The sequence below is a fragment of the Chiloscyllium plagiosum genome, unplaced genomic scaffold (assembly GCF_037043375.1).
Source record: "Chiloscyllium plagiosum isolate Xiang-an unplaced genomic scaffold, Cpla_swu_hap1 HiC_scaffold_48, whole genome shotgun sequence".
Classification (NCBI taxonomy): Eukaryota; Metazoa; Chordata; class Chondrichthyes; order Orectolobiformes; family Hemiscylliidae; genus Chiloscyllium; species Chiloscyllium plagiosum.
In genome coordinates, this window is record NW_028270186.1 from 48133243 (window position 1) to 48154898 (window position 21656).

General features: G+C 46.0%; 1 long non-coding RNA gene across 8 annotated transcripts in view; it reads left to right on the forward strand.

The window, feature by feature from the left end:
• LOC148135915 (uncharacterized) overlaps positions 1–10794 on the forward strand; it is a 53492-nt gene extending 42698 nt beyond the window's left edge. For 2 of the 8 annotated variants that reach the window (XR_015754837.1, XR_015754839.1), the window contains exon 9: positions 2215–3712. This is a non-coding gene — a long non-coding RNA (uncharacterized LOC148135915). Of the gene's footprint in view, positions 1–2214; positions 3716–10653 lie in introns of those variants that run through there. The other 6 variants (XR_015754840.1, XR_015754845.1, XR_015754838.1 and 3 more) reach the window with 6 other exon arrangements.
• The last annotated feature ends 10862 nt before the right edge of the window (positions 10795–21656 follow it).

Below are 21656 nucleotides of genomic sequence, written 5' to 3' on the forward strand. Positions count from 1 at the left end.
TTGTCAAAGTTGAAACTTTATTGCTGGAACAGCACAGCAGGTCAGGCAGCATCCAGGGAACAGGAGATTCGACGTTTCGGGCACAGGCCCTTCTTCAGGAATGAGCAGAGAGTGTTCAGCAGGAGAAGATAAAAGGTAGGGAGGAGGGACTTGGAGGAGGGGCGTTGGAAATTTGATAGGTGGAAAGAGGTCAAGGTGAGGGTGATAGGTCGGAGTAGGATGGAGGCGGAGAGGTCAAGAAGAAGACTGCAGGTCGGGAAGGCGGTGCCGGGCTGGAGGGATCCGGCTGAGACAAGGTGGGGGGAGGGGGGATGAAGAAACTGGTGAAGTCCAAGTTCATCCCCTGCGGTTGGAGGGTTCCCAGTCGGAAGATAAGACGCTCCTCCTCCGACCGTCGGGTTGTTGTGGTTTGGCGGTGGATGAGTCCAATGACCTGCATATCCTCGGTGGAGTGGGAGGGGGAGTTGAAATGCTGTGCTACAGGTTGGTTGGGTTGGTTCGTCTGGGTGGCCCAGAGGTGCTCTCTGAGATAACTCATTGTCAAAGACCTTGGCTTTGTAGTAAAGTATAGGATAGATATTCCCAATGGAGTATTCTGGACGCTGTGAATGTCCTACACAGTCGAAAACCGTAAATCACTGTCTCCCCTCAGTGTAAAATTGCAAAATCATTATCTCCTACTCGCTTCCTCACTATCTAAGTTTGGAACGCTAATCCACCTGAGTATCCTGCATTTTGTGAAGGTGGTGAGTTTTGGGTTCAGCTTTCCAGTTATTACCGTAAGGAGATAAGCCCTGGGCACAGGAGAGGCAATGCAGCCCTTCGAACCAGCTCCACCATTTAATACAATGATGACTGAGCTCACCTCGCTCTCAGCTGGATTTTCCCGCCTGCCCTCTCTCACCCTTCAACTCATTGCAAATGAAACATCTGTATCTCTTCAGTAAATTTGCTCATTGCCCAGGCATCCACCGCATTTTGAATAGGGAATTCCACAGATTCAGAACGCATTGAGATAAGTACATTCTTCTTCATGACAATATAATAGAGTCCCTATAGTGCAGAAACAGGGTAATCATCCATCGAGTCCACACCAACCCTATAGTGAGCATCCCATTTAGACCCATCCATTCCCTGTAACCCTTCTTTCCTGTTGTTAATTGTCTAACTGGCACATGCGTGGACCCTGTGGGCAATTTAGTATGGCCAATCCATCAAACCTGCACATCTTTTGACTGTGGAAAGAAACCGGAGCACCCAGAGGAAACCCACGCAGACATAGGGAGAATGTGTAAACTCCACACAGTCGCCTAAGGCTAGAATCAAACCCGGCTCTCTGACGCTGTGAGGCAGCAGTGCTAGCCACTGAGCCACCTCTCTTAAACTTTGCTGCCCCTTATTAACCTCCCCACCCCCCAATTGGCTGAATGTATATTCCTTACGTCAGAACTCAGGTTGTCTAAGCAGATGTCTCCGTAAAACCCAGTGACTGCCCACATGTCCTGTGTGTCTGAATGGGGATCCAACACCCTCTAGCCCACAATTTTCATTCACTTTCCAGAGGCTTCATGGGGACAACAACTCCCACAATCCCTGAGGCAGGGACCACACGTGTGGGGAAACCTGGCATTGTACATGTACGGAATATGGGCGTGTTCTGGAGCATTTGTTTTGGGTAACTAGCAGAAAGCATTTCACACTGATTGGCTGGAGAAGGGACGCATCTACTTATAGTATTGATCGGTTTGGGGGGGGGGGGGGGTGTCAATGTGCCATCACACCCACGTGGAACCAAGTTCCATCCCCAACTTGTTGTAACGCTGGAAATCGACCTATGGGGAACGAAGAAGGATCTGACCCATTCCCTCAGACTGAAGGTTCCTGTTCTGTCCAGGATCTGTCACCTCCCTGTCTGTTTCCTTTTGTTTCATTCTGCTGTTAAATTACTGACTTGCAGCAACTGAAGGGAAAGGAAGTGAACCCAGAAAGGGTGCAGCGTCTAACCAGGGACGGGAAGTGGTGGCATGGATCTGTTTATCAGCAACTCCATGAGAATGTGGAGGGTGTACATTAGGGGGTAGCAGAGGCAGAATGGTGGGAGAGTGTAAGTGGGCTGGAGGGTTACAGCTTTGGGGGAAGAAAGGGGAAAAATATTCCAGAGAAATTAGAATTGTCTGTTCTGAATTTCTAACCTGTACATATTCCTTTATACAGGGTGCTAAATGGTGAAGATTTGCAGACTGAAATCTCAAAATCATGTGCAGATCGTGATTAAGTTAACCAGCATTTGAAGAACCAAAGATAGAGACTCACTCGGCCAAAATCCTGAACACTCTCCCTCCCAGTATTGTGGGTCTCTCTGCACCAAATGGACTGTGAATGGTTCAAGACAGCAGCTCACTACCATCTTCACACGGGTAACTAGAGATGGGGTTTAAATGCTGGCTGAGCCAGTGATGCCCATATCCTGGAAATGGTTTCTATCTCTAGTTGCTGAAACGCGGTTGATGTTACTGCAGGATGATGAGGGATGCTGAGTGCATCCTCCAGGAGGCAGCACCATCACATTACCCCTGTCTACACCCACACAGTAACACCGCAACGCCACTGAAACAAAAGGCAGTGAAACCAAAGGAGGACTTCGCTGAATTTACCTCGAAGAACTATATCTAAGGGGATTGGAACACAGCAGGAACAGGTGACTGAGCTGGATGGTCAGCTGGTTCCCATTGGTTGGTGGAGCAGGATTGAAAAGCCGAATAGCTGCTTCCTGCTATCTCCCAGGTATGTATATAGCCATGGAGCCCAAGTAGGAAGAAGTAGGCAGGGCAGGGATTCTCCAGGAGATTGCATCAGTTTTCAGTGAAGGAAGGTTTGATGGATTTTATTTAATATTTGTCTTTTACATTTAAAAAAAAATAAATTTGCAAACCTTATATTCAGGTTTATCCCAGAATAAAAGTAAAAGAATCGAAAAAATCTGAATATAACATGTTTTTGAAATTTCAAACGCCTTGTAAAACAAAATCCTGTCTATTCCCGGAAACCATCACTTCCCAGTTACTCAAACTCCAGAGAAATATTCCCTCCCTGACTGAACCTTTGGTTTGATTTAACTGATTTTCAGTTCTCGTTCTGTGAGCTGTGAAGCGTTCTTTTCCCCCCCATTTCTCCTACCCAGGAATGTTATCTCTCACAGCTGTGCAACCTTCCCACCATCAACATCATCATTACGCCATTTTGCTTTTTGTTACCAGCAGTAAGTCACCCGTGTAACCAATTGAATATTTCCAAACAAGACCCCTTACAGGCAAAGCAAACCATTACAAGTGACAAAGTGAGAAGGGACTAAATCAAGGTAGAGTTGTAGGGAGGTGGCAGCGACAGAGATAAAGCACGTATCCCGTGCGGTGCCCACCTCTGTCTAAAGGCATTGAGAGCATTGATACACACCACATGCTCCTTCTCCAGGGACACCCTGCTGTGTAGCGTTTATCCTCAATCATAGAATAAAATCCCTACAGTGTGGAAGGAGAGCATTGGCCCATCAAATCCCTGTAATACTGCATTTCGCATGGCTGATCCACCTAGTCTACACATTCCTGGACACCATGGGCAACGTAGCACGACTGATCCACCTAACCTGCACATCTTTTGACTGTGGGAGGAAACAGAGGACCCACACTATCATGGGGAGAATGTGGAAACTCCACACAGGCCGTTGACCAAGGCTGGCCTCTGACCTTGTACCTGGTGCTTTGAAGCAGAGGTGCTTCAATCCCACTATAAATCAAAACAGATAATTCCTGCTCATTGTCACATTGCTGTTGGTGTAGCCTTGTGCTCAGAGAGACATCCTGAGGTTCAGAAATGGGATTATAAATTCAGTCAACTCCAGCCCAGTTAATGTGGCTAACACCAACAACAACATCAATATTCCAACAGTGTCATCATATACAAGGTCCGGTCCTGACTCTGATGAACAGTAACTGCAGAATCAGAGTCCTGCAGTGATGTGTGAACTCTACCCCACACGGAGCAGGGGGATGACCACTTCCCTGTGTGCACTCACTGGTCTCTCAGTCATGTTGAAGATGCAGCAAATCCCTTGTCACACTGAGAGGTAAACAACTCCTACCCAGTATGAACCCTCTGGTGTATCAGCAGGAGGGATGAATCACTGAAACCCTTTTCACACACTGAGCATCTGAATGGTCTTTCCCCAGATTGGGCTCACTGGGGTCTCAGCAGATCAGAAGACTGGCCGAATCCTTTCCCACACGTGGAGCAGGTGAATGGCCTCTCCCCGGTGGGAACGCACTGATGTCTCTGCAGGAGAGAGATTTGAATGAATCCTTTCTAACACATGGAGCAGGTGAAGAGTCTAAATCCTCTGTGCCCTCTCTGGTGCCTCAGCAGATTGCAAGAGTGAGTAAATCCCTTCCCATACATGGGGCAGGTGACCAGCCTCTTCCCAGTGTGACTGTGTCAGTGAGTGTCCCACTGGGAGGGGTAAGTGAATTCCTTCCCACAGTCCCCACGTTTACACAACCTCACCCTGGTCCCGTCATAATGGTGTCTTCCCAGATCACATGACCAGTTAAATCCTCAACCACATGCACAACACGAATGGTTTCTCTGGGCTGGGAATGCTGCTTTCCCCTTCCATATTATGTATAATGTTCGGGACCTGCGAAACTGGGTGCGTTAAATGTGATGTTAAAGCTGAGTTTCCCATCTGTGAACTCTCTCTCTGTAAAACAAGTTTATCTCCTTCATTACTACAGCTCCCAACACCAGCTCTCCCTTTAGTTCTCCTGAAATTCTAAATTTGGACTAATGCAATAATGTGGCTTTCTCTCACTTGTTTCTGAAAGTAAATTAGGATGATTTTGAATAACGACTTTACTAGCCAAACTCGTTCCTACTCTATCATATACGACTTTTAACCCATGGGAAATGTGTTACCAGCTTTGATAACCGTTATAATGCTCTGACCACTTCTATGGAGTCTGTATAAGTTGATTCTAACAATTATCAATAGATCGTATCTAAACAGGATGTCCACACAACAGTAGGCGCTCTGACACTCAATGCCTGTAAGTTATTTTTCTTAAAGCCCCACATGTGTCTGGCAATCTGGCAATACAATTGAAGATAGTTTATACAGTAACCTTACAGTCTTAGTTGCCAATTCCAATCCATGAAGCAGTCAGTAACATTCCCCAGTGAATTGAATTCTATTAGCAGCTTTCTCCTGTCAGGAGAGATTAAGGAGCATGAAGCTGTCTTCTCTGGAGGACTGAAATATGAAACACTTGAAATGAACAAAATTCTTCAAGAGCTCAATAGGATAGATATAGGACGATGTGCACCCTGGCTGATATGTCTTGAATGAAATAAGCACTAACTGCGGTGTCTTTACCCAGCATCCCCTTTAGCTGCATAAATGTTCAAGATTTATTTGCTGCTCTAATTCCACTCTCTTATTGAATCCCATTTGTAATGTTGGTTGCCGTGCAAATTGGTAACATTTGATTCAATCTATCCTGAAACCTCTCTGTATCTGTGTCTCGCTTTTGTTCACCAAGACCCTCATTCAGTCTGACCTCTTTACAAACCCTGCCCTGATATTTCCCTAGAGGGCTCAGAAATTAAATGTCCACAGAATTGTTACTGCACAAAAGGAGGCTGATTGGCTCATCAGCTCTCCAAAAGATCACCTCACCGAATGCTATTCTTCTACCTTTACCCCATAAACCTTCCCATTCGTCCTCTTCCAATAACTGTTCTGTTCAATTCTATTCTCTTCATTATACCTGGCTCCCATTGTACTCTTTGGCAGTGCATTCCTGACCATAAACTGTCTCTGCATGAAAACACTTTGTATCATGTTACATGTGCTTCTTTTGTCAATCCCTTGACATCGGTGCCTCCTCATTATTGATTCTTTCATGAAAGAGAGCAGTTTCTCCTGGTCCACTCTCAATAGATCCCTTTTGGAGGTATCTTTACCCAGTATCCCTCGGGATGGTGAATATCATCTCTCCTGGTTACAGGAGACCAGTGCGAGACCATTCAGTAGCTTTCACTGTGGGGCTGGGTTCAGGACACCATCCAGCCTCACTGTACTCCAGCGAATACACACTGGGGAGAGACCATTCACTTGCTCTGAGTATCGGAAGCAATTCGCTCAGATATCCAGCTTGGTGAAACACCGGCAAATTCACAAGTAACCACAGCGATTGGATTTATTTTGTTTGTTCATGGGATCACGGCATCACTTGCTGGGGCAGCATTTGTCATCCATTCTGACTGCCAAGAAGATGGTCCAGGGTCAACCCCATTATTCAGGGTCTGGATTCACATGTAGGCTGGTCAAGGTCAGAATTAACACAGTTTCCGAGACCCAGTGACATGAAGAGTTGATTTCTGGCCTATTATTTATGTGATGATAATGAATAATTTTTGCAGTTGAATTAAAAGTGAAAGACCAAAATGGGTTTTATTCTGATTGAGAACGTCCTCCTGTTTTCTCAGTTGTTATTGACAGTCTCATTCCCCTCGCACCACAACCTGTTCAGAGAGGGTTACAGAAAGGCAGAATGGTCAGCTGCAGCTGGTCACCTGACCCGTCACTGGTTCCGAAAGGTTCACTCTCCACAGATGCTGCCAGACCTGCTGAATTTTTTTTTTAATTTCTGATTTCCCAGCATTTGCAGATGGTTAGTTTTTCAATATTCATCTTGTCTGTTGCAGAGGAGTTTATTGATGAGTTTAGAGAGTTTTGAATGGCAGAGCAGGGTTGAGGGGCTGAATGTCCACCTCCCCTTCCAGTGAAAGTTGTCCATCTGCAGCTTGTGTCAACATTTCCCCTCGCTGCTCACTTCACATCCATGTCTAACACACTGTTACTGACTGAGCAAACCTCCTGTGTTTGAGCTTAAACCTGCTAATGTTCAGTGTGCCTCTCCTGCCACCCAGGTTTAACTCTCATCGTGGAATGTTGTCCCGTATTACTGCGGGAATGCCCACAATGGACTCAGCCTGGAGTCTGTATCCCATGGGATCCACAAACCCGGTTTATTTCCTCCTTCCTCTTTCATTCTGGCTATTGAACTCTCGGTTTCAATCCAATCTCCTGTCATGCTCTTCAACATGTCCATGTGGGTGGACTAGAGGAAGCTGGGATTTAATGATAGGAAGTGGGGATTAGGCGGAAGTACGAGGAGCGGTGACAGCAAAGACAGTACTCATTGTAACGGCAGAGTTTCTCCATGACCCAGTGAGTGGTGAGGCACCTGAGTTTGTGGGGGAGACAGATTCAATCAGGGATTTGGTAAGACACTCAGACATTGACCTGTCCATTGATTGTTAACTCAGACAGAAAGAAAGATGCACATTTAGATAGCACCTTTGATGACCTGGGGCAATAAAACATGCTTCCATCCCAATGATTTCAACCACAAATCTCTGAAAACACAGGCACAAAGATTAGATTAGATTACAGTGTGGAAACAGGCCCTTCAGCCCAACAAAGCCACACCGACCCGCCGAAGCGAAACCCACCCATACCCCTACATTTACCCCTTACCTAACACTATGGGCAATTTAGCATGGCCAATTCACCTGACCTGCACATCTTTCTTGTACCAGGTTGTCTCTCAGTCTCCTCTTGAGAAAAGAGTTTTAAGCTGTTTAGCCTTTCCTGGTGATTATAACCTCTGTGTTCCTCTAAGATTTGTGACTGAACCTTTATTTTATTGTTCCTTGTGAGTGATGCCAGCAGCAGAAACAGCTCCTGACCTGTGCGGGTTTTGATTGGAGTTTTTGTATTTACAAATTCATTCTCACCCTCACGTACAGTGTGAAATTGCTGTAAAACAGAAGGAAAGGATTGAGTGAGAACCCACAGAAACACAAAGGCAGCGTGTGTACCTGAGCTGAATGAACCTGGCATGAGGAAAACGTGACAACAATCACAACTAGTTAGAGTCACAGAATCCCGTAGGTGCAGAAAGAGGCTATTCGATCCATCGAGCCTGCAATGAACTGCTCTCCCACCCTACCTCCATAACCTCTCATTTACCATGGCTAACCCAACCCGCTAAACCTGCACACTACAGGCCATGTTAGCACAGCCAATAGAGCAAACCTGCACATCTGTGGGAGGGTCACAGATTACATCCAAATGCTTGAAATTGTGGATGGAGCCTCACGAATATTTGACTCTGATACAAATGCTCTGTTTTTAAAAATAAAAGCTGGGGGAAACTGCAACCAGAAAGATTTCCACTTATCTCTGGAGGAAGAGAATTCAAAACTCGTGCCATTGACCCAGGGAACACAGTGAAGTCACAGAGGTCTGGGAACCATCAGAAATGTGCGGCACGGTGGCACAGTGGTTAACACTGCTGCTTCACAGCGCCTGAGACCCGGGTTCAATTCCCGCCTCAGGCGACTGACTGTGTGGAGTTTGCACATTCTCCCCGTGTCTGCGTGGGTTTCCTCCGGGTGCTCCGGTTTCCTCCCACAGTCCAAAGATGTGCAGGTCAGGTGAATTGGCCATGCTAAATTGCCCGTAGTGTTAGGTAAGGGGTAAATGTAGGGGTATGGGTGGTTTGTGCTTCGGCGGGTCGGTGTGGACATGTTGGGCCGAAGGGCCTGTTTCCACACTGTAATGTAATCTAATCTAATGTAATCTAAAAAAAAATGTAACAGGTTGTGAGCAAGGTGGGGGTGAGACAAGGACAAAAAGACAGTCTGTCACACAGGGGAAGGCAGGAGAGATTAAACAGCAGAAATGGTAGTCCCTCAAGGCCACAGGGAATAGAGTTCGGGATGGGATCGAAACTAGGAAACAAGGAGTGCAGCTGTCAAAGAAATACATTGAAAAACAGATAATAAGAACATAGAGGGCAGAGTTCACAGTCTGAAATTGTTGCTGTCAATGGTGAGTACAGAATGCTGTAAAGCCTGGATAGTTCTATTACAGCCAACACATACAGGATGGGCCAAGTGGCCGAGGTCTGTGCTGCAACTTTCTGATAAATTTATTCCGACATATCAAGACTAATGATGCTCATAAATTCTCAAATTCGACTTGAGTTTAATATGCTGGAGAAATGTCAAATAAATCACATTGATCCCATTCTGCAGACTTTAGTCCGCAGCCCTGCATGTTCCAGCATCTCAGTTACATCCATAACCTTTTGTCCTAATGTGATGCTGGTTACTGCCTCTGCCACCCCATCAGTGAGCTCCTGCTCCTCACCATCTCCGAGTGAAATGAAGTCTCCCCTCCCCTTCTTTCTGAGAATTAGTTTCAATCTAAAACCTTCAGTTTCTGACCTCTCTGTTAATGAATAGCTCCTCCCTATCCATTCGATCTAGATTCTTCAGCATTTTATAACTTCAATTAAATCTCAGCTCATCCTCCTCAGAAATCATCCCCAGTCTATCTAACTTTTCCTCAGAGCAGACATTTCCAATCGGAGAAATATTCTGATCAATCTCCTCTCTGGTGTGATCACATCAACCCTGGAATGTGGGGATCAGAAATGTGTGCAGTACTTTAGCTGTGGTCAAACGAGTGTTCCTGACATTTCCCGTGTCACCTCCGTGTTCTTGTGGTTGTCGCTCAGACAAGAAGTGTCTTGGATTTCCCACATGGAACTGGATATGCACTCCATGAGGCTGGGATTCCCTACCATGTGTTTATTTGTTAACTAATCCTAAATTAACTTCAGATTAAAACAAGATTATCAGCTACCCACCAATCAACTTCTTCCATTATACTGAAGTCACCTTACTTGTTAAAAATTTCTTTAAAATTATTACTATCTAAACACAACATGCTTTAATTTGCTGATCAAGTATTCAGATGTCTCCACTGTTACAATCACTTGAAGATTATCTTTACCTTCAGCTACATTTGGTCAATTGAATACTGATTGTAAATATATGAATATCAAAAGGACTTGAGTTTTATGATGATTAATCCAGTCTGACGTTCTTGTTGGTTAATATCTTGAAGAGAACTGTCCTCAGAACTCCAGCTGTGCTCTGACTTCATTGACAACAGTCCATGGCTGGACTGCAGATCTTCGATCTATTCTGTTGTTTCCCGGATTGCTTCACTCTGTCTATCACTTGCTGCTTATGCTGTTTGGAACACAAGTAGTCCTCTTTGGGAACTTCATCAGGTTGACACTTCATTTTTAGGTATTCATGCTGCTTTTACTGTAAGTTTTGTTGGAGTATAATTTTACTGCTGTTGGTGGAAGGAAAGAGCTAAACTCTTACACTGTCGGCCCCATACCCAAGAAGCTACATGCAGTATCATGAACACTGAAAGGCCAAGACATGAAATACGAGCAACTCTGTACGATGATGCAGGGTCACAACTGCAGCAAGGGGAGTTTAAGATCCAACCCGACATAGGAGTATGGAAAGAAGCAGCTGATCAGATTGTCTCATTCAGAGTCACAAAGAGACTCTGTGAGACTATTGTACTGTTGGGGGTGAGGATGGAGGAGGTTGGGGAGATGGAGAGCCCTTCAAAAGAAACTAATCTGTCTGAGAGTTATGGGATTGACTTGATTGCCATGCATTTAACAGAAAGCTAATTGAAACTGTTTTTATCCCCGTTAGATAACAAGGCATCAGAAACAAACCCCATGATACATGGTTCTGAGATGGATGTCAATAGCCCATCAACATCCAACTCTTGCAATGAATAAAGGAAAATAAAAGTCTCTACCCAGTGTGAATATGCATGTTCAACGATGTTGTGAACATTTCCAAAACTAAGTTCTCTATATGCAAAACTTTATGAACTGCCAAAACCATTGTTCATTACTTGGTGTGAACAAGAGAAAAAAATCCTTCAACTTGTGGTTATGAGTAAATTGACTGGTGTCTCAGCAGAATGGATGCCTGAGTGAATCCCTTCCCACCCACCCCCCACCACCACACACACACACACACACACACACATAGTAGGTGAACAGCTTCTCCCCAGTCTGACTGGTTTGGCCAGTTTCCAGGTGGGATGGGTAAAGAATTCCCTTCTGGCATTCCCCACATTTCCAGAGTCGGTCCCTAGTGTGGCTGCACTGGTGTTTTGCCATTTCAGTTAAATGCTGGCAGACTGTTATACACACCGTTACACCCCCCTCCCCTCCCCCACCCCCGAACCCAGTATAAAACAGTAAACATTATCTCCTGCTGTGGAGGGACAGCCTGTGTTGGTCTGAGTAGGAACACTGAGCAGATTTACCTCAATGACAATTTAATTGGTGACCAGAGCAAGTTAAGTAGGTCCAAATAATATGCATTATAGCACAGAGAGAGGCCCATCAAATCCAAGCTGGCTCTCTGCAGCAGAATCTCACATTCTCATTCCCCATACGTACCCCAAACTCTGCAAGTTTATTTCCCTCAGAACTGATCTAATTGTTTTTATCAATTATTCATCTTCTCCTCTGCCTGCACCACCATAATAGGCAGCATGTTCTGCATATTTCCAGCCAATACAGACAGCAGAAACAATGGCTCATCTCCCACTGCGTTTTTGCCGGTTTGATGGTGAGTTTGGGGAGGCGCAGTGGTAGTTTGGATCACTGATCTTTACACTGCTGAGGCTAAACGCCAGCTCACAGACACCTCCTCCTCCTTCCCCCTTGACCATGACCCCACCACCTCCCACCACCAAACCATCATCTCCTAGACCATCCATAACCTCATCACCTCAGGAGATCTCCCACCCACCACCTCCAACCTCATAGTCCCACAACTCCACACCGCCCGTTTCTACCTCCTGCCCAAAATCCACAAACGTGACTGCCCCGGCCGACCCATTGTCTCAGCCTGCTCCTGCCCCACTGAACTCATCTCTGCATACCTCGACACGGTCGTGTCCCCCTTAGTCCAAGAACTCCCCACTTGCATTTGGGATACCACCCAAGCCCTCCACCTCCTACATGATTTTCGCTTCTCCGGCCCCCACCGCCTTATCTTCACCATGGACATCCAGTTGCTATACCCCTCCATCCCCCATCACGAAGGCCTCCAAGCCCTCCACTTCTTCCTTTCCCACCAACCCAACCAGTACCCTCCCGCTGATACCCTCCTTTGACCTGGTCCTCACTCTTAACAACTTCTCCTTCCAATCCTCCCACTTCCTCCAAATCAAAGGAGTAGCCATGGGCACCCGCATGGGCCCCAGCTATACCTGCCTCTTCGTCAGATATGTGGAACAGTCCATCTTCCGCAGCTACACTGGCACCACCCCCCACCTTTTCCTCTGCTACATCGAAGATTGTATTGGTGCTACCTCGTGCTCCCATGAGGAGGTTGAATGTTCATCCACTTTATTAACACCTTCCACCCCGACCTCAAATTCACCTCCACTGTCTCAGACTCCTCCCTCCGCTTCCTCGACCTCTCCATTTCTATCTTGGGCGACTGACTCAACACAGACATTTACTATAAACCGACCGACTCCCACAGCTACCTAGATTACACCCCCTCCCACCCTGCCCCCTGTAAAAACGCCATCACATATTTCCAATTCCTTCGTCTCCGCCGCATCTGTTCCCAGGAGGGCTAATTCGAATACCGAACAACTCAAATTGCCTCCTTCTTCAAAGACCCCAATTTCTCCTCCGACGTGGTCGACGATGCTCTCCACTGCATCTCCTCCACTTCCTGCTCCTCCACCCTTGAACCCCACCCCTCCAATCGTCACCAGGACAGAACCCCACTGGTCCTCGCCTTCCATCCCACCAACCTCTGGATAAATCGTCTCATTCTTCGTCATTTCTGCCACTTCCAGACAGACCCCACCACCAGGGATATATTTCCCTCTCCAACCCTATCAGCATTCAGGAGAGACCACTCCCTCTGCGACTCCCTCGTCAGATCCACACCCCCCACCGACCCAACCTCCACTCCCGGCACCTTCCCCTGCAACCACAAGAAGTGCAAAACATGCGCCCACACCTCCCCCCTCACCTCCCTCCAAGGCCCCAATGGATACTTCTATATCTATCGCAAATTCACCTGCACCTCCACACACATCATTTACTGTATCCACTACAGCCGATGTGGTCTCCTCTACATTGGGGAGACAGGCCGCCTACTTGCAGATCTTCAGGGAACACCTCTGGGACACCCACACCAACCAACCCAACCGCCCTGTGGCGGAACACTTTAACTCCCCCTTCCACTCCGCCAATGACATGCAGCTCCTTGGCCTCCTCCATCGTCACACCCTGGCCACACGACGCCTGGAGGAAGAGCACCTCATCTTCCACCTAGGCATCCTCCAACCACGAGGGATGAATGTAGATTTCTCCAGCTTCCTCATTTCCCCTCCCTCCACTTATTCAGCACCGCCTTCTTGACCTGCAATCTTCTTCCCGACCTCTCCGCCCCCACCCCCTCTCCGGCCTATCACCGTCCCCCTCACCTCCTTCCACCTATCGTATTCCCAGCACCCCTCCCCCAAATTCCCTCCCCCTTACATTTTATTTCAGCCCGCTTGGCGCACTAATATCATTCCTGTAGAAGGGCTTATGCCCAAAACGTAGATTCTCCTGCTCCTAAGATGCTGCCTGGCCTGCTGTGTTTTTCCAGCACCACATTTTTCAACTCCCGCTGTCTCAAAACCTTACATCTGATCTTAATTCTTATGCCATCACCTATTGAATACAGATATTTTTGTCTGCTATATCTAGGTCTGTTGTAATCTTATACAGCTCTGTCAAAAATATATTCTACATCTTCACTTCAAAGAAAATAGCAATTTCTTCAAATCAATCCAGTGACAGCATTTTCTTCATCAGTGAACCACTCCAGTGAGTCTGTACTCCACACTCTGAAGATCACTCATATCCTTCATTGTTGATGTCTATTTTGTTCCACAAACCCAGACGACGCAAGTTTTCTGCACAACAGCAGTAGCTTTATTATTGGACAGCCGGCGAGAGTTTCAAAGCATCTCTAAAGTAGCTGAGTGTCTACTTGCAGAGGCTGTTCTTCCTGAATCTCTGCCTTACCCACAGAGACAGTATATTTAATAGGAATTAGACAAAGGCATATCAGTCACATGGGCGATTGTCAATAGATAGTTCTAAGTAGGTAATTATGACCTTACAAAGCTTGATGAATGGCGATGTCCTGTGATAACGTGTGAATGGATTACAGAAACTGATTATCGTATTGTTCATGTTTATGTGTTGATGGGAAGAGATTAAGGCAGAAGGGTTCTTCCTTCAGTTAGTGGGGGATTCACTTACCTATGCTCATATGGAGGGGAGGTAAGATAATGGGACCGGGAGGCAGTTTAACAGGCTTGTGCCCAGGGCTCTCAGTCTTGTCTGGCAAGGGCAAATCCGTCTGTCTGGGGTTATGGTGGAATTCACATGTCCTGAAAGAGAAGCAAATTATGGAACTGGCCCCTCTGTGGTATTTTAACTTCCTCATTCTGATCAGGAATCTGTTGACCAGAATTGGATGCAATGATTGACTGTGACCTAACTAGAGCTTTGTCAAGGGTTAGCATCTTTTCCGTGTACAAAGTTAAAAATCACACAACACCAGGTTATAGTCCAACAGCTTTAATTGGAAGCACACTAGCATTCGGAGCGACGCTCCTTCATCAGGTGATAGTGGAGGGCTCCTGATGAAGGACCGTCACTCTGAAAGCTAGTGTGCTTCCAATTAAACCTGTTGGACTATAACCTGCTGGTGTGTGATTTTTAAATTTGTACACCCCAGTCCAACACGGGCATTTCCAAATCACAATTTTTCCGTGAGTTTGTTATCATTCCCCCTATTAATGAAGCCGAGCATCCCACATGTTTTCCTCAAAACAATTTATGTTCTCTCTCCATTAATGATATGTACACTTTGTTCCCCATTCCTGCTGTCCTGCTTTCTGTATCTGTGCCATTCAAATTATATATTCCCTTTCTACATTACTTCTCTCAAAATGCATCAACTTACTGTATGTTCTAAAGAAGAGACATATTCCATTCAAAATATTATCTCTCGATCCACGCATTCTACCCCCTGGAAAACAGAACAGCACAGCACAGGAATAATCGGCACACCATGTCTGTACGGATCATGATGCTATTCCAAACTAATGCAATCTCCCTGTATATGATCCATATCCCTGACAACCCATGCCTGCTTATGTGTCTGTCCAAATGCCTCTTGAACGTTGTGATTGCTTCTGCTTTTACTAACTCCCAGGGAGTACATTCTAGTCACTGACCACCTTCTGCTCAAGAAATTTGTCTGACACAGCTTCCTTTAAACTTGCAAAGATGTTGTTAGAAATGCTCAGCAGGTCATGCAGCATCTGTGAAGAAAACTCAGTTAATGTTTCGGTTCTGGTCACCCTTCAACAGAAACGTTAACTCTTATTTCTCTTCACAGATGCTGATAGAACTGCTGAGTTTTTTTCCAGAAACTTCTGTTTTTCTTTCTGGTTTACAGCATCTGCTGTTCTTTCGGTTTTCATTTCCTTTGAACTTCCCCCTCTCCCCTTAAACCTATGGCCTCTAGAATTTATCATTTCCACCATGGAAAAAGATTCAGATTATTCACTCTGTCTGTGCCTCTCGGATTATTCCGCAACCACTGACTTTCCAAAGACAGCAATTCAAGATTTTCCAACCTCTCCCAATCCAGGCAACATCCTGGTAAACCTGTTTCCACCCTCTCCAAAGCCTCCACATCCTCCTTATAACGTGGTGATCCAAACAGCACAAAATACTGCAAAGGTGGCCTAATGACAGTTTTATATTCACTCCCCTGACAGAAGAAAGCTTTATTCCTGATGAAGGGCTCTTGCCCGAAACGTTGATTTTACTGCTCCTCGGATGCTGCCTGAACTGCTGTGCTCTTCCAGCACCACTAATCTAGAAGAAGGCAAGCCTGCCATCCAGCTCCTTCACCACATTCAGGGAGCCATGAACTTGCACCTGAAGATCCCTCTGTATCCCAATGCTGCTCAGGGCCCTTCCGTTTAGTGTACACATTCCTTTTACAATGAGCCTCCCAAAATGTATCATCTCACACTTATCTGAATAAAAATCTATCTGCAATTTCTCCACATAACCTTCCAACTGACCTCTTCCTTGCTGTATCCTTCGACAACATTCTTCATGATTCACAACTTCATGAGTTTGTACAATCTACAAACTTGCTAATTAAATCATTTACATTTTCAAACTAATCATTTATATATTACAAACAACAGATGTCCCAGTTCTGATCCTTGTGGAACAGCACTAGCCACAGACCTCCAGCTGGCAACTTGCCCCAGTACAACTGTTGCTGGGAGAAATATCAAAGAGGAGCCTTCAGTTCTGTGCTGTGCAGCACGACCGACGTTTATTCAGAGCTCCTTACTAATGCATGATGGGAGAGTTCCCTCTCTAGCTCCCCCAGCCAAGTCCAGCGTTTTGCTGCATTTCCTTCATACGTTCCAGTAATATATACCCCCTGACCCAATCTCCTGGGTTTGGGATGTCAGCTTGGAGGTTTCTCTGCTCCCTTTTCCAATTTCTGATTCTCTACCGTTCTGCAACTTCACCTCTCAGCTCATGCATTTGCTTAGCCAGTTCTTTCACAAATTGTTTAACCCTATCCTTACCATTGCACATCTTGTGCTCTCCTACTGCCACACCCTCTGGCAGCTGCATAGTCCATACAATTCAAAGGTGAACAGCCCCGTTCCCTTTGCTGGGGTTGCCCTCAGTTTCATTGGGATGATGGGGAGTACTCTAACCATCCCTGCCTGTCTCTGTCAGGGCCTTAGTCAGACTAGCTGTCAGTGTCTGCTTCATTCCTTCCGCTTTACCTGAGCTCTGGGGGTTGTGTGGGAGATGGGATTTCTGTTCAGTAACAAACAGGGCACAGATGTGTTTAACTACGTGTCCCTTGGTCAGAATCTGCAGGAGAATGCTTCCACCCACTGCTTAACCTATTTATTAAGATCCAGCAGGATTTCCTTCCCTGGGCTTGGGATGGAGGTGTATGTAAAATCCATCTTAATTATTCCCATCTCCTTCTGGGTCTCAGCTGCTCGATCCACTTTATCCTGATTGATTTCTCTGGCTCACATAGTGTACAGACTACACACCTTCGACAAAACCTCTCCCTGTTCCAGGTCACCCCGGTAGTGGGTCATCTGATATTACATGGTATCCTGCCCAATATGGTTCAGCCCATGATATGTTTTTAATAATGTTTGTCTTATATAGTGTAGTGGCACTGCTGGATCATCCAGACTCTGCCGTGTCCTATTATTGCCCCACCCTTTTCCTGTTCCTGTTTCTCCAGTTGTGTGACTGTTTATAAGAATGTCTTTAAACTTTCCTTTCTTGCTTCTGTAGCTACTGTGACTGCCACTTCCTCAAATGTCTGCACTGTTTCAGTCAGTATTTTACCTGCCTTACCCACATACTCACTGCCCTGTTGGTGTGGAGTTTCTACTTTTGTGAGCTTTAATCTTCATCATTGTTGCTTCACTGGGAAATTTAGCTGTTCCACTAACTCTCTGACCTGTTCCTCATGCTCTATGTGGCTGCCAGAGGGTGATGTACCCTCACCGAGCCCAGGCTAACACATGGTCATGAACAATGTCAAAGGCATGCTGTGTACATGTTTCCTCCCTGTCCCCTGGCTAATGCGAGTGCTTCTTTCAGGGCTTTAGATGGCTCTACCAATTCTGGATATTACTTACAAAATTCCCACAGTAGTTAAACAATCCTAAGGTTTGCCTTATGCCCTTCACGGTGTGCGGGTGGACAGTTTTAATATCATAGTTTTTGGTTCTGCTGGGACTGTCCCATCACGCTTCATGATTTGATCTCCCCAGTATGATATCCCTACCTTCCCAGTTGCACTCTCTGTGAGTTAATTTTAAGCCCAGCCTGGATGACCTGACCCAATACTCTGTTTAATATCCAGAGATGTTCTATCTCACCGACTGAGGTGATAAGGTGTTGGTAAGATCAATGTGACTAACTCCATCAGCCATATACCGGTGGGATATACTGGAATATTGTGGGATCCCTGAGGTAACTGGATCAAGGTGTACTGTTTCCTCAGACAGCTATCCGGCTTCTGTCAATTAGTAAGGGATACTGTCAGTCTGACGATTCTCTGCTGCTCTCAATCTGTCACTGTCACAATTACAACCTCCTCAGCCCCAGCTTTAAAGGGATCCTGTTTGTGTGGGGAGTGAGAGGGTCCTCGATCTTTACAGGATCTACAGATAATAACCCACATTCCTGTTTGGGTTACCAACACCGCTGAGTGGGTCTTAGCTGTAACTCCCAAGATTCCCTGACTGTCCCACTCTCCCTGCAATTCAGCTACTTTGGCGATGTCGCCTCTTATTTTCTTCCTGTCCCATTACTGGCTGGAGCGTCCCTATGTCATAGTCCAGGTCTCTACATCAATAGTTGCTCCTAATTGTTCCAAAATGGCAACTACCAGAATGGTCCTTTCCTCAGTTTCACACTCCCATATCTGAATGTATTTTGTCATATTCCTGATTCACATCGGGACAGGTTCCTCCAGCTTCATCCAGCTTCCTCAGTTCCCACTCCGACTGCTCTCATTTTAGTAATTGAGAGGGTAAGGGGTAAATCCATATCGGTAACTGATATAGATGCTCCTGTGTTAACATCATGTGTTGCTGGAGCCCTAACAGCGTGTCAATAAATATTCATGGGCTATGCATGTGCACACGTGGACACAGGCCACACACAATGTGAACACCTATCTCCCTCTCTCTGCCTACGTTCCTTGTCTATATGCCCTTTTCTGCTTCCCTTGCAACATTGCGAGTCTGGTTCCCCTCCCTGTACTGCAGCTATTCCCTTGTGTTTCTGAGTTTGCCTCAGCTCTCATGGCCCAATTCAGAATTTGTTTAGAATTATCTCCCACTGGGAGTCCCATGTTTATAATTACAGTTACATGGGGTTTCATGTCATCTTTTAAATACATCAAACAAATTTCATCATCACAGATTGAGGTTTGGTAATCCCGTGTTCCTTATACACCTCAAGCTTCCTCTCTGTACGATCCTCGATATTACCCCTGGGCCCTGAGTCACTAAGGTTATTTTAGCCCATTCAGCCTGTCCCCTCCCCAGTGTGTCCCTGTAATATCTGTAAATGCCTGGAGCCACTGATCGGCTGTGCACTGGGGGGAACCGGCTCCCACCCCCACCCTCTCATTGCAGGGACAGGTTCTGCTGTACACGTTAGGGCAGCTTGGCCTGAAAGGATTTGGCCTGACATCCTCATCAGTGAGATTGCGCACTTCAATTAATTCATCCATATTCTCCCAATAAGACCCATTATAACAATTTCTCTATCAGGCTGGGTGTTCATTCACCAATATCTGTCATTCAGCCGGATAAACGGTTCGGGTTTGGTTTCTGTCAGTTCCCTTTGTTGCCCCCTCCTGTCTGTCCAAGTTTGAGTTTTGATGGTCGGCGGTGCCATAGACACGGCCTTCTGGACTTTACAGGGCGGTGGGTCATCCCACCCAACACCGGCCCTCTCTCTATACATACAGTCATAGAGACATAGAGATGTCCAGCATGGAAACAGACCCTTAGGTCCAACTCGTCTCTGCCAACCAGATATCCCTACCCAATCAAGTCCCACCAAACCTTTCCTTTTCATATACCCATCCAAATGCATTTTAAATGTTGCAATTGTACTAGCCTCCACCACTTCCTCTGGCAGCTCATTCCATACACATACCACCCTCTGCATGAAAAAGTAGCCCCTTAGGTCTCTTTTATATCTTTACCCTCTCACCCTAAACCTATGCCCTATAGCTCTGGACTCCCCAACCCCAGGGAAAAGACTTTGCCTATTTATCCTATCCATGCCCCTCAAAATTTTGTAAACCTCTATAAGGTCAACCCTCAGCCTCCGACACTCCAGGGAACACAGACCCAACCTGTTCAGCCTCTCCCTATAGCTCAAATCCTCCAACCCTGCAACATCCTTGTAAATCTTTTCTGAACCCTTTCAAGTTTCACAACATTTTTCCGATAGGAAGGAGACCAGAATTGCACGCAATATTCCAACAGTGGCCGAACCAATGTCCTGTACAACCGCAACATGACCTCCCAACTCCTGTACTCAATACTTTGACCAAGAAAGGAAAGCATACCAAACGCCTTCTTCACTATCCTATCTACCTGCGACTCCACTTTCAAGGAGCTATGAACCTGCACACCAACGTCTCTTTGTGCAGCAACTCTCCCTAGGACCTTATCATTAAGTGAATAAGTCCTGCTCAGAATTGCTTCCCAAAAATGCAGCACCTCCCATTTATCTGAATTAAACTCCATCACCACTTCTCAGCCCATTTGCCCATATCCTGCTGTAATCTGAGGTAACCTTCTTCGCTCTCCATTACACCTCCAATGTTGCTCTTATCTGCAAACTTACTAATTGTACCTCTTATGCTCGCACCCAAATCATTTATGTAAATAACAAAAAGTAGAGGACTCAGCATCGATTCCTGTGGCACTCCACTGGTCAGAGGCCTCCAGTCTGATAATCAACCCTCCACCACCACACTCTGTCTTCTACCTTTGAGCCAGTTCTATATCCAAATGGTTAGTTCTCCCTGTATTCCATGAGATCGAACCTTGCTAATTAGTCTCCCATGGGCAACCTTATTGAATGCCTTACTGAAGTCCATATAGATCACATCTATTGCTCTGCTTTCATCAATCCTCTTTGTTACTTCTTCAAAAAACTCAATCAAGTTTATGAGACATGATTTCCCATGCACAACGCCATGATGACCATCCCTAATCAGTCCTTGCCTGTGTTGGCTGTAATAGAACTACCTAGGCTTTACAGCATTCTGTATTCACCGATGAGAGCAATAATTTCAGACTCTGAATTCAGCCTTTCATGTTATAACCTGTTTTTTCATTGACAGCTGCATGCCATGTTTCCTTATTTGTTTCCCAGCCCTAACTCCATTCCCCGTGGTTTTGAGGCACTACCATTTCTGCTATTTAATCTCTCCTGCCTTCCCCCGTGTGACAGACTGTCATTTTGTCTTTGTCTCACCCCCACCTTCCTCACAACCTGTTACATTTCTGATGGTTCCCAGGCCTCTGTAACTTTTGCTGCGCCCCCCTGGGACAATGGCACGAGTTTTGAATTCTCTTCCTCCAGAGATAATCGGAAATCTTTCTGGCTGCAGTTTCCCCCCGATTTTATTTTCAAAAACACAGCAATTGCGTCAGTCAAGTATTTGTGAGAATTCATCAACAATTCCAAGCATTTGGATGTAATCTGTGACCCTCCCACAGATGTGCAGGTTTGCTCTACTGGCTGTGCTAACATGGCCTGTAGTGTGCAGGTTAGGTGGGTTGGGTTAGCCATGGTAAATGTGGGGTTATGGGGATAGGGTGGGAGAGCAGATCATTGCAGACCCGATGAGCTGAGCAGCCTCTTTCTGCACCTCAGGGATTCGAACGTGTTGTGATTGTCATCACATTTTCCTGATGCCTGGTTTGTTCAGCTCAGGCACACATGCTGCCTTTGTGTTTCTGTGGGTGCTCACTCACTCCTTTCCTTCTGTTT